Source organism: Tachypleus tridentatus, chromosome 1, assembly GCF_004210375.1.
Source record: "Tachypleus tridentatus isolate NWPU-2018 chromosome 1, ASM421037v1, whole genome shotgun sequence".
Lineage (NCBI taxonomy): Eukaryota > Metazoa > Arthropoda > Merostomata > Xiphosura > Limulidae > Tachypleus > Tachypleus tridentatus.
In genome coordinates, this window is record NC_134825.1 from 142325862 (window position 1) to 142339018 (window position 13157).

A 13157-nucleotide genomic window follows, 5' to 3' on the forward strand; every position below is an offset into this window, starting at 1 on the left:
ATTATAATAGTTTATATAATATATTGTAATTATTTAGAAAAATGAGCTTTTTAAGCATTTTTTTTTAACTGGGGTGCATCTAATTTATATATCGTACAAAGTGCTGCCATTAAACATCGGTTTTGTTTGTTTCAAATTTCGCGCAAAGCTGTATAAGGACTATCTGCGCTAGCCGTCCCTTATTTAGCAGTGTAAGACTACAAGGAAGGCAGCTAATCATTATCATCCACCGCCAATTCTTGGGCTACTCTTTTACCAACGAATAGTGGGATTGGCCGTAATATTATTACGCCATCACGGTTGTATGGCGAGTATATTTGGTGTGACGGAAACTCGAACCCGCGACCTTCAAATTACGAGTTGAAAGCCCAAACCACCTGGCCATGCCGGGCCATTAAACAACTGTACGATCTTGATTCGCTACCTGTTATGGAGTCAGAACAATAGATAGTCCAGTGTGTGTGTGTGTGTGTGTGTGCGTGCGATTAACAACAAAACTACCAAATTTAAAGAGTCATATTTTTTGCAATGTTAACACTTCCCGTCATAATAATATTTATGAACGCATGGTATTTGAACAGTTGCTATTGGTGGATAATCTTCGCAAATGAAAAGTGACTAAATATTTCGCCCCCAGTTGCATAGCGGCATGTATGCGGCCTCACACCGCTAAAAATCGAGTTTCGATACCAGTGGTGGAAAGAGCACAGATAACCCTTTCAGTATATATTTGTGTTTAATTTAAAAAAAACTAAGTATATTACGTTTTGTCGTGTTACATTACCCTAAATAATACTGTATGCTCCTTTATGTCATTACCTAATGCAATTAAATAAAACTATTTCCACGAGTTGTTAAGCCACTTAAATATTATGATTATTAAAATTAAAAAGGAATAACATCTCTCTGAGTGCGTTTTCTTGTAGCAAAGCTAGATAACGCTATCTGTTGAGTCCACCGAAAGGAATCGAACCTTTCATTTTAAATCCGTAATCTTACCACTATATCACAGAGGGACGATAATATTTGTATCTGTAATTATGAAATAATGCATGAGCTACCATTTTCTGTCTTTAATTTTAAACAATTTCACTAAACAGTAATTTGTTTAATATGGACGAAATGCAAAGAAGAATACAAAAAATATTGCAGAAGTAAAAACGTAATTATCTTTCCTCTCCAAACATATTACCTTTTGTTTATCAGTTGTTGATAAGATTGTTTTAAATGCATTTGTAAGGAATTATAACTTAATATAAATACAAACACTCACTTTCAAAGGCCCATGTTTTAAGTTTTCTCAAATCTTGAAGTAACAGATGAACATCATCAGTGCATTGTGTTGTAACATTTTCTTCTTGGAGAACGATCTGGACAAATGGTTGATAAAGAGTCACCCACTTATACACCCAATCCTGAAGGCTCTTTTCAATTTTTTTCCATTGTTGAATAATGCCTGATGTAGAACCGTATTTGGTTTCTTCACGGTTTTCAGTGGACAAACTAGTGGATTCGAGCATAGTACACACTAAAAAAATAAACACTAAAGATTTTACAGAAACCCACAACACCATCTTCCCTGTATGTGATGTATGACAGTGAATGTTTGTATTAGACCAATCTAATCTTAAATGCATCTTATTTATACCTCGCGCTATTCTTAGATGTGCTATATTTAATTTTTAATAAAAAGCAGCAGTGTCCTAGAAAAAATGTACTTATTTTGTTGTTTCAGTAAGCTGCGGTCATATAAAGATAATGATCTAAAAATACTTAAATCTTTGAAGTCGTACGACAGCTGTTTCCAGTAAATTAATAGGTGTTTTTAGGCTTATATTCCGTTACTAAAATATCTAAAACCAGTAAAAGTGTTAAACTGATTATTTGGTTGTTTAGCGTGTATTGGCGCAAAACAACTCGGCGATCTGCACCAAGTTTTAAATAATGAGGTTACGAATTCCAGTAAACTTTAATGCAATGATAACAGAGAATAGTTTAACACTATAATTTAATTACTTTGTTTATAATTTCTGTCTAAAAAAAGTGTAACATTTATTAAAGTAAATTGTATATTTCTGCACAAAGTAATATTTCTTATTCTATTTTCAACTCAAAATAAATGGAAGAAATCGAAAATTTATTGTTTGTTTTGAATTTTGCGTAAAGCTACACGAGGGCTACCTGCGCTAGTGGTCCCTACTTTAACAGTGTAAGACTATGAGTAAAGCAGCTAGTAATCACAATCCACCGCCAACTCTTGGGTTATTCTTTTACCAATTACTAGTTGGATTGACCGTCACATTATAACGTCCCCACAGTTGTAAAGCGAGCATGTTTGGTACGATAGGGATTCGAACCCGTGGCTCTCATATTACAAGTCGAGCGCCCTAACCACCTGGCCGCCATGAAACTTGAATACCGTTTTATGATTAATTGTGTGAAAACCTTTCATATAGTACAGCGGTAAGTCTACGGATTTACAACGCTAAAATCAAGGGTTCGATTCTCCTCGATGGACTCAGCAGATAGCTCGATGTGGCTTTGCTATAAAAAACACAAACACACGCACGCGCTTTTCATATACTTATTCTAAATGTATATTTAATCATAGTTAGGTAACCTTTAGCATATACTAAAATTAATTCAATTTAAGTATTACTACTCATTAAATATCGAGTGTGTTATATAGGAAACTATTTGCAAAGCTTACAATAAGTTTGTGTTAGAATGAAACCAGGCATTACTAAATACGTAGCATCCCGGACTGCGAATCTAGGATAAATAGTTCTTTATAAGGGCGGTGTTCAAATCCCACTATTCGGTCAGACAAAAATAGTTCAACAGGTGGTTATAGTTAATGTTTACTAGTTGCCTTCCACCTCGTCTATAAGCTAAAAATTAGGGAGCACTATGTGCAGATAGCCCTTTGGTGCTTTTGTGCGAATATCTGAAACATTTATTGAAATAAAAGTAATCCCCATATCAGGTTTTGAATTGCTTGTTATTTGTGTTGCTGTGCCGTTGTCAGGAGTACTCTAACATATACGTTTGTTTACATTTATTTGTGATTCGTTTGATAAGTCCTTCATTAAATAAATGTATTTGCTTAAAAATGATTATCACGTTTAATTCTGCTTTTAACTTATAATTCTATTAAACAATTTTCTTAGGCATATTTTATCCTCACATTTAACAATTTATTAAAGAAAAATAAAGCAGTGGAACAGTTGCTTAACTTAATGCAAACAAAATTTATTTTACATTTTGTGAACAAAAATAAATAATGCGTGCACTATCCATATGAGAGTTAGCTTTGTAAGGTAGTTTGTCACACTTCAAGATACACTGGTGTTTCCTTTTCAACGGTTACCACAACTATGAGAGTTAATGACATAACAAAGGTCAACGTTTTTTTTTTATAGAGGGATATCTGCTGAGTCCTCCGAGGGGAATCGAACTCCTAATTTTAGCGTTGTAAATCCGTGGATTTACCGCTGTACCAGCGGGGAACCCCCTTGTTTATATCACCAGCTTTTTGTTCACCATTGTCAGAGGGTTACTTTTTTTCACGATATCGTATCGTATTTATATGTATATAAACAAATCTTGGCATCTACCTTGTAAATCAAAGTAAATTTAAAAGTTATTTGTTTTAAACCTAAAGTTTACGAAAGATGCAATTGTTAATGGGTAATATTAGTATGAAACATTGTTTTGTTTTCTGAAAAATAAACAATACTACGACGTTATAAGCTTACAATAATCTTTATTCATTGTTGTCAGAAAGGGATTGTTATTATAGTAAATCTAATCTTAAAGTATTTATTTCTAATATATGTTCAGGTTGCTGTAAGTGCAGGAATTGTCATAACCGCATAAACCCATTCATGATTAAAAGATAAAACGGCAAACAATTTGAAAAAAAACAACATCTATAGAAATAAATAAAGTATTATTATTATTATAAAGTATTATTCGATTCCCATAAGTTGCTGTTATCTTTTTCTTAAGGTAATGTTTTAGGTGTTACATAAGGTGATGAAGAAACCAAAATATGAAAAAAAACGTTTTAAAATGCTTTAAATTTATTTTACTTATCTAAATACAGATCTTTCCTTAGTCGTATTTCTCACACATAAAGTTGTTGTTTTGAATTAAGCACAAAGCTACACAATAGGCTATCTGTGCTCTGCCCCTCACGGATATCGAAACCCGGTTTTTAGCGTTGTAAGTCCGCAGACATACCGCTGAATCATGGGGGTAGGCGCACATAAAGACACAACTAAAATTATAGTGATGATGTATATAGACAATACATGTCATAATACATTCAGTAAGAAAACTCGTTATAAAAAATCTAAAACTTATACGTTATATAAATACATCCAGCAAAGTGTAAGCGAAATCGCCAATACACAGCAATACTATTGTAGATTGTGAAGCCTTGCTTTAAAAATAAACAGTTGTTGAATGCCAAGATGTAGTTAGATCTCTACAAAACAACCAGAGCTGCCAAGAAAGTAACAAGTCAGATGTGAATACTCAAGGTGTGTTGGTCATTGATCTACTGGTTCCCATAACGACCATGAAAGTTAAGGTAGAATAAAAATTTTGACTATATACTCATGTAAATAGCTATAAAAACGCAGCAATGACACACTACAAAGCCACATAAAGTAATTAATTGTAACTTAGTAGTCAGTTTATCATGAATACAACACATTATTGTATAAAATAGAAAAGGAAAGCAAATACATCGTACAATACTCTTGCACTTTGTATCTACTTTAATTAGAGCAAGATACATTGTTTTCATGCTACCATAGGATTAGCTATGTTTGATTACACAAAACTTTCCAGTATTCACTATTTTGTCTACAGTTCATCCAAGTTATTTGGTGCTGTGTGATCTTCTTAGTTTCTATGTAAGCCCAACTAGCCTTAATAATTTCCATAATGTCTCTTATTATATGTACTGCACTGGTTTCTTTTGGAGATGAATCCCTACCTAACAGGTATTGATCTTGAGGGAAGGGTATGGTGGATAAGAGTCTGCTTTTACTCAAGGTGTTTCATCAGATTTGTTTTATAAAACTCTGACACCATTGGTTAAAGCCCCCAGTGGCTGAGCGGCATATCTGCGGACTTACAACACTAAAAACCGGATTTCGATGTGATTGGCAGAGCACAGATAACCCATTGTGTAGTTTTGTGCTTAATTCAAAACAACAACAACAACCATTGGTTAACATACTGCCAACAGTTCTACTGGTCCCCAGTACGTTACATTATAGATGCTTATTGGTTGTTGTTTTTTCTCCTTGCCACCGAAGAAACTGCAGTTGGTTGTTACCAATAAACCACCATTAGTATTCACTTATAAAGATCGCTCTCTTTGTGTTTTGCTTGTTTCATTAAATCTGATCATTTTGTTTTGGTTATTTTTCTTAAGTAGTAGATTTGGGCAACTTCTCCTCAGAGGTCGCTTCATTGTATTGTATATCTTAATGTTCTAAAGGTAACATTCGTATCTGTACTTATAGCTAGATCATTGAAACTCATTGTATTGTATATCTTAATGTTCTAAAGGTAACATTCGTACCTGTACTTATAGCTAGATCATTGAAATTCATTGTATTGTATATCTTAATGTTCTAAAGGTAACATTCGTACCTGTACTTATAGCTAGATCATTGGAAAAATATCATTAATCAAACAATATCCATCACCTGAAGACCTTTTTGAGCTTTCAACATGAGTTAATTTCACATGCCTTCTTCACATTTTCCATACAATTTCAACTAAAGCTTGAAACTTCGTTTCATTATATTGCCTGGAGTACCTTAAAAATTTCTATCCTGTGAGCCATGAGTTTGTTAAAATACAATTAATAGCAATAATATAACTGCCCACTGTGTTTTTGTAGGCATTTTACTGTTGTTGCACTTCTGATTTGTTGAATGATAAACAATTAAAGTGTAAACTATCAATACATAACTACACTATGGTGACATTCATTTTTATACAGTTGAGGAAAAGCAATATATAACACTTACACTTCATAATCATTTATTTCATTATTTCCAATACCTCTGTGGTAAGTAAAACACAATCTATAGGAAGGCAAAGTTGTTCAGGTAATTACGTTAAGCAGACTAATCACATCCTTGCAAAAAAAACTATTCTTTATAGTTTTGGGATGTCTTGTTTTTCATTCAGTGTGAAGCGGAGTATGAATAATAAATATGTAGGTTGTAAACAGAAGAAACTGACACCATTTACACTATTTACTTACCTTTATATAATCGAACCAAGATTAAGCCGTCGGTCGACATAAATAAATGCATAGAAGTATCAGTTATATTGCATACATCAAAATATTATGAAAAACAAGAAACTTGTTTCCTTTTTCTTGATTTATTGCACATGACGTTTGAGGGCACGATTTAAAATAGCAACACAAAAACAATAAATAGCTTTTCTTAATGCTTTTTAGCTTCAAACAATAAAAACAAATTATTGTGTTTCTCAGTATACACTCATATAAGCTAACGTTAATTTTTAAAACAAAATTGTCAATTAGAAACTCTAAATGTGTTGCAAATAAAAGAGAAGTATATAATACATTAATACAAAGTACTAAAAATATATATAAAACAGGTTTAAAAATTTTAATAGCTTTTACAACACAAGACAGCCACTCAGGTGTGGCCAAATTAGGGACGGCTAGCGTAGATAACCCTCGTGTAGCTTTGCGCGGTATTCAAAACAAACCAAACGAAACCACTTGGTGTAACACTCACGTGCAGGAATAAAATTCATGTAATGAAATTTAATTTGGTTATTACAGTATGTAAAATTGTTTTATTAATGCTTCTTGTGTGATATCAAGCCAGTTCAAAAGTTTAAAAATGTAGAATTTTTCAATGTGCATTGAGGCGAATCACACCCTGCATTCTGCTAGTCCAGTTTTTATACAGTTTCATCCTCGGTTTAAAAATGTTATCAGTCCAAACATCTTCGTTGTTTTTGTTTTATTAGTCACTTAGCAACCTGGTAAGATCAACGCCTGTTTCAGTAAGTCTCTTTAGCTTATTTTCGACAAGTCAGAAACGAAGTACAGGAAACCACATAATCAGCTGTGATTCTGTAGCCACTGAAACCTCTCTTACACATATTAACGATTTTTTAAAAAAAACATTAACCTTCAAATGATGGTGTTAATAAAATATATATTCATTAAAACCATTGCATGAAAAATGTTTTTGTTTGTTTGGTAATGAAGTTGGTCTCTCACAGCTAAATGTGCTACACTACAAAATTAGTCACAAACTTGAAAATTAACGTTTTTGTTTTGTTATGGAACGCAACTTTACTCAAACTGGCTCCTGTTACAATGCTTTATTATATAATAGAGGCACGAGCGCCGAAGAACTATTACAGTTTTCATCAGGTGTAATAGCAGCATCAGTTCTGCTTTACCGTCGAATGTCACTCATAGACTCCACAGTCAACTTAAAAACATGTAGCAATACTTCTCAACGTGAATTGAAGCTAAATAGTAAATGCCACAGAAAGTCACTGCCGCGGTTCTTAAAGCAACTGGATCGTTCAATATGAAGTTCATGAAAAAAAACAAACAGTTCTTAAATTTCAGTTATAATTTATTTTTAGGATTACTGCTTTGCCTTCCGTGTTAGCTCTATTATTGAAGCTATTGGCTTCACAAGTCTTTCAAGGTTAAAGTTAATTCTTAACAATATCAGTTGAATTTGTCTCTTTCTGTGCCCAAACTTTAAGGTAATGGTTTTAAATACTGACTTGTATTTTATTGCATATGTCTTAGTAGCTGTGATAAGACAACTATATCATGTGTTTTTTAATGTACGGCCCACATCTGAAGTATAGTTGAAAGTACTTGACATTATTTTCCAGTAGCATGAATCTGAGTTTTAATTAGACAGCAACTGAATCATTCATTCAAAGTTTTCTTTTTCAGAGAGTGTTTATATATCTATGCTTGGCAACTCTCTTAATGTGTTATTTCATGACAATGTCAAACACGGTCAATATTAAATAACATTTAGGATATTTCTGTTTTAGGATATAATAAGCTACTCAATTCCTCCATGAATAATAATATTTTCAGTTATATGAATTCTTATCAAATCAATAAGTATCTAAACACAACCGCCAGTGCTCTGTCCTTGGTTTATTTAGACTTACATGTACTTTATCGAATGTTTGGTTCTGTCCATACACGAGGAGAGAACTCCGAATGGTAGCGTTGGAATCCTTTAAAGTTATCGTTGAGACTACAGGGGAATTAATACAGCAAGCAAAATAAAGAATATTCGTAAACGATGTAGCAATAGATTAATGAACTTGTTGTGGAAACTAGGTCATACTGGCATATTAGCGAGAATCATTTGTTTGTTTGTTTTATAATTTCGCGCAAAGCTACACGAGAGATATATGCGCTAGCCGTCCTTAATTTAACAGTGTAAGACTAGAGGGAAGACAGCTAGTCATCTCCACCCATCGCCAACTCTTGGGGTACTCTTGTACCAACGAATAGTGGGATTGACCGCACATTATAATGCCCCCACGGTTGAAAGGGCGAGCATGTTTGGTGTGACAGGGATTCGAACCCGCGACCCTTGGTTTACGAGTCGAGCGCCTCGACAAATAAACAAACAAACAACCTTCCCACAAAAACAACTATGATAAAATAAAGTTTGTTACAAAATTAGCAATAAAACTTTCCTTTTGAACACACAATGAAATGAAAACCGTTCCAATTACTCTTATCACATTATTAACTTAATGCTATCATTATAAACAACATAAAAATTCAGTAAGTTTAAGTTTCCTAACCAATTTCTATTTTCTATGTCTGTGTCTTATAATTAGCCATTAGACATCTTGCTGGTTGTATTAGTTAATTTTTCCCGTTTGAGTTTTTTAAGGAGTGGTTCGGGCGTGAACTAGTGGCCAGTGTGTGTGTGTGTGTGGGGAAAGAACGAATGGTTATACGTTCGAACCACGGTGTTACTAAACATGTTTCGCAGTTTCAACTGTGAATGTTTCGTAAAGTAACATTCAATTCCTCTATTTGTTCCATAAACAAGAGATTGCTCGAGTGATGTAGATGGGGTGTATGACTAAACTAACTTTTTACATTTAAAATCTACAGAAAACGATGGAAAGCAAAAATGATTGATTAATTTCGGTTCTGAAAACTAAAAAATTATGAACGAAAGAAAACAAATGTTATCATGGTATACAGTAAACAAACTTCTCTCGGTTACATTAATCAGTTCCATAATACGGACAACTTAGAAACGCTACGTGTAGAATAACTTTTCACGCTTAAACGGTTAGAGCACGTTTCACTACGATTTGTGACACATGAAATATACAGTCAGAACCAACTGACCTAAAATTTAGATTGACATTTAAAAAAAAACACCAAAAACATAGCGTTCACAATACGAAAAAAATAATTACAATTATTAACATTTTTTCTATCTATAAAATAGTACAAAGCAATCAATTTTCTACTCTAATAGGTTCAATGAAACCTGTTTGCGTTCAACAGTCGTTTGCTTATACACTATTTTACGCGCATTCTCGTACATCATCCAGTTTGTACTCGTGGAGCTAGCTACTTTCTCTCTCCCATGTATAATAAGCTTATATGATATTTCTCTGAACAAGTATGTAAAGGTGCCTTAACACGTTGGCTCCCAAGCCTATTTTGTCGATACTTTCCAGGGCCCTACTATTCATTTTACAATTACTTTTTTAGGAAGATGTATGTGTAGCTGTTGTATTTCAGCCAGTAAGTGGCCCTTTAAAAAGAAAATATAACACGACTCACCAATAGGTGGTGTGGGTCTTACTAGAAGACTATCACTACACACGGGTGGGTCGTGTGGGAGTTAACGTGTTAAATGTGTACAGTTTCGTGAGGGAGGGGAGAAAAATTAGTTTAGTTTGAATTTCCCCCAAAGCTACACGAGAGCTATCTGCGCTAGCCGCCCATAATTTAGCAGTGTTAAACTAGAGGAAAGGCAGCTAGTCATCATCACTCACCGCCAACTCTTCGGCTACTCTTTAACCAACAAATAGTGGGATTGACCGTACCTTTATAACACCCTCACGTCTGAAAGGGCAAGCATGTTTGATTCGACGGGGATTCGAACCCGCTACCCTTACATTACGACTCGAACATGTTAACCCACCTGGCCATGTCAGGCCTAAATCAGTTATAAAAATGAGTGGTATAAAACTAATAACCACGTTGTTTACAGAAAACTAGATACACAAAGTATGTACTATTATTATTTTTCTGCGACGTTTTTCGTACTGAATGTTACTGACATTTGTTTCAACTCACGTGTCGAATTACCACTTGTGGACTTTCAAAAGAAGTGACGTGATTTGTTAGTTGTATTTAAAGCATGATATAAGTCTTTCTTGTTGTCATTTTTCAGGAACTCAACATAACTATTTCCATTTTTGCTATGTGTTTATTAATAAATGTAAACTAGCCTGTAATGGTTTGAACAGCTAGAAATTCGTTCAGAAGTGCAATCGAATCATAACGTCACGGTAATAAAATATGTGATAAAATCATGTTAAATGCAAACAGTTTATATGCTACCTTCATCTTAATTTGTTTATTTCTGTCCAAAAAGCAAAGAAGTGTAAAAATAACATTTCAGGTTTATATTTTTCCCACAAATCACCTACCAGTTGGAACGAACAATGAGAAACAATATTGTCTGAAACACTTTAAAACATTATAGCCAGTGGTGGGATTCAGGGGGTTCGCAGGGGTTCGCGCGAACCCGTTCTTAAAAATTTTTGAGCTTAGCGAACCCGTTGATGGCTTCAATTATACCGTCGAATTGTTGATGTCGTGGAAACTGATTGCGTCACACTTCATCACACATTTCGACAAGAAAGATTTAATGAGAAAATCACAGATCGTATTATTGACAAAGTTCGTCAAGTGAATGCAGTCAGTTTCTTAATTGTCCATACGTTGAACCCCATCTCGTCGATGTAGATGACACGGGGTGCGCGAAGTGCCGTCTCCATGAACCACAGGGCATAGTCTTTCCTTTCAGCCTTCACGTCAGGCCGATTTCTGTCGGCTGGGGCGGCTTGCAGTTTCTTCAGAGTGAAAAGCATTCCATGACAAATTTTCCCCAGATGTTGTGGGGTGACAGAAGGCTTATCTGGAAACTGTCTCCGGAGCTCAGCACCACAGATAATAGATAAAGTAGATAGCCACACTTCTCCCATTTGCATGTCGGCGCGTGTGACCGTTTTCCTATTACCATTCCCGCTACGGGGGAAAATCGATAGAGTAAGTAACTCGCTTGCTTGCGCTGCAGTCATGTCGGCTTATGCACGAGTCATCATAAGCGTGCATTCGTTTAAGCCCCATTCATAAGTTAAAGAAGATCGTATAGTAGGCCTACATGTCTTCACATCAACGTAATAAGTAGATTTAATCATTTCCATACTTAGAGCTGAAATAGAGCACTTAGTTTGAATAAATTAAGACGTACTATATTAAGGCACTGAAAGGGCCTGAAGACCGAAGAATACCAAAGAGTGGCAAAGAACAAGGTCACTGTGAACCGCGCGCGGGCTACGCAACACCCCCATAACTGCGGAGGTGACGTAGGCTTTTGTCCTTGTGCACTGACCGGCGAACAGGAGTGTGCTCTCCGCAGAGACCTTGAGAACAATAAAGAGTCACGTCCGGCAGGGAATCTGAGGAGGGAACGTCACAAGTGTGATTGAAACAATGGTCAGGTCACTCTAGCCTCAAAAAGTTTGTTTATTGCTTCTCGAAAAACTTCATGTAAAAATTTACCAGAAACTCCGTTAACAAGAAAATACGCAAGAGGCAATTTCCAATACGACTTAATCCCTACAGCTGAAGTTGAGGTGCACCTTTTCTTGATAGGCGGTTGCTGAAGACGGTCAGGGAAGTCAAAAATAATAGATTTGTTAGACTTCCTCGTAACAATTTACTTGATGTAATAATCGAAAATATGAAAAAAAGGCTGATGGACTGCGATCATTTAATATCCAAGAACAATGACCGGGAAGCTGACAACAAACTTCATGAATTGCTGAACTTGCTGGAACCAAATACTTGGAATATTCAGGAAATTGTTGTCCCATGAAAAGCTGCGGAAGAAAAGTTGAATGGCTTCTGTAAAATATTTCATCACAACATTCCCATTAATGATTTTCGTGATTATGTGGAAAATGTCCTGAAAGATTTTAATAATCCTGTAATTCCTGAGAGTATACAAAAGGCGAAAACCATTATGAATACGATTGCCATCAGTTCTGCAGAGGCAGAAAGAGGGTTTTCAAGAATGAATATTATATACTCAGATAAAAGAAGCCGCCTCACAGTAGAAAATGTCAGAAACCTATTGACGATTAATCTTATTGGCCTTCCTTTCGATTTATGGGATGCTACTCCTTTTGTTAAAACATGGCTTCGCAATAATCACAGTGCAGATGATAATAGAGTGAAACAGAAAAAAACGGACAAATATGATGACAATCAATTGACTATTTGGAAATTTTTAAAATGAAATAAATAAAAGATTTTAAAGCACTTTTTCCATTATTTTCCTTTTCAAATGATGTATCAGTATAGACTTCCGGAAAAGTAAGAGAACCCGTTATTATTGAGGCCTTCCCTTGAGAGAACCCCTTCTTAAAATTTTTGAATCCCACCACTGATTATAGCTATAGTTTACACGATTTCAATGATAAATATTAGAGCTACAGGTTTCTGACGCTTCGTCTGCTATCAGCATTTAAATAATAAGCTTGTAATAAAATATTTTGTTTGCTCTTGTAAGACGATGTTAATTTCGAACACTATTCAACAAGGTTTAGTCCCACTATTGGCAAAAGGTAAAGGTAAAAATGACAAGATAAGTTTACCAGAGTAAGATTGTCGATGTCTACTAACGTTTTAAAGCATGTCATACTCTTAGGTTTTACAATAATAGATCTAGAGAAATTTATCGAATAGTACATTTAACGCGGGTTTTTGATGTATTTTAATGTTTAGTTTCTTACTAATCGTGCTTTACTTCAAAGAGTGA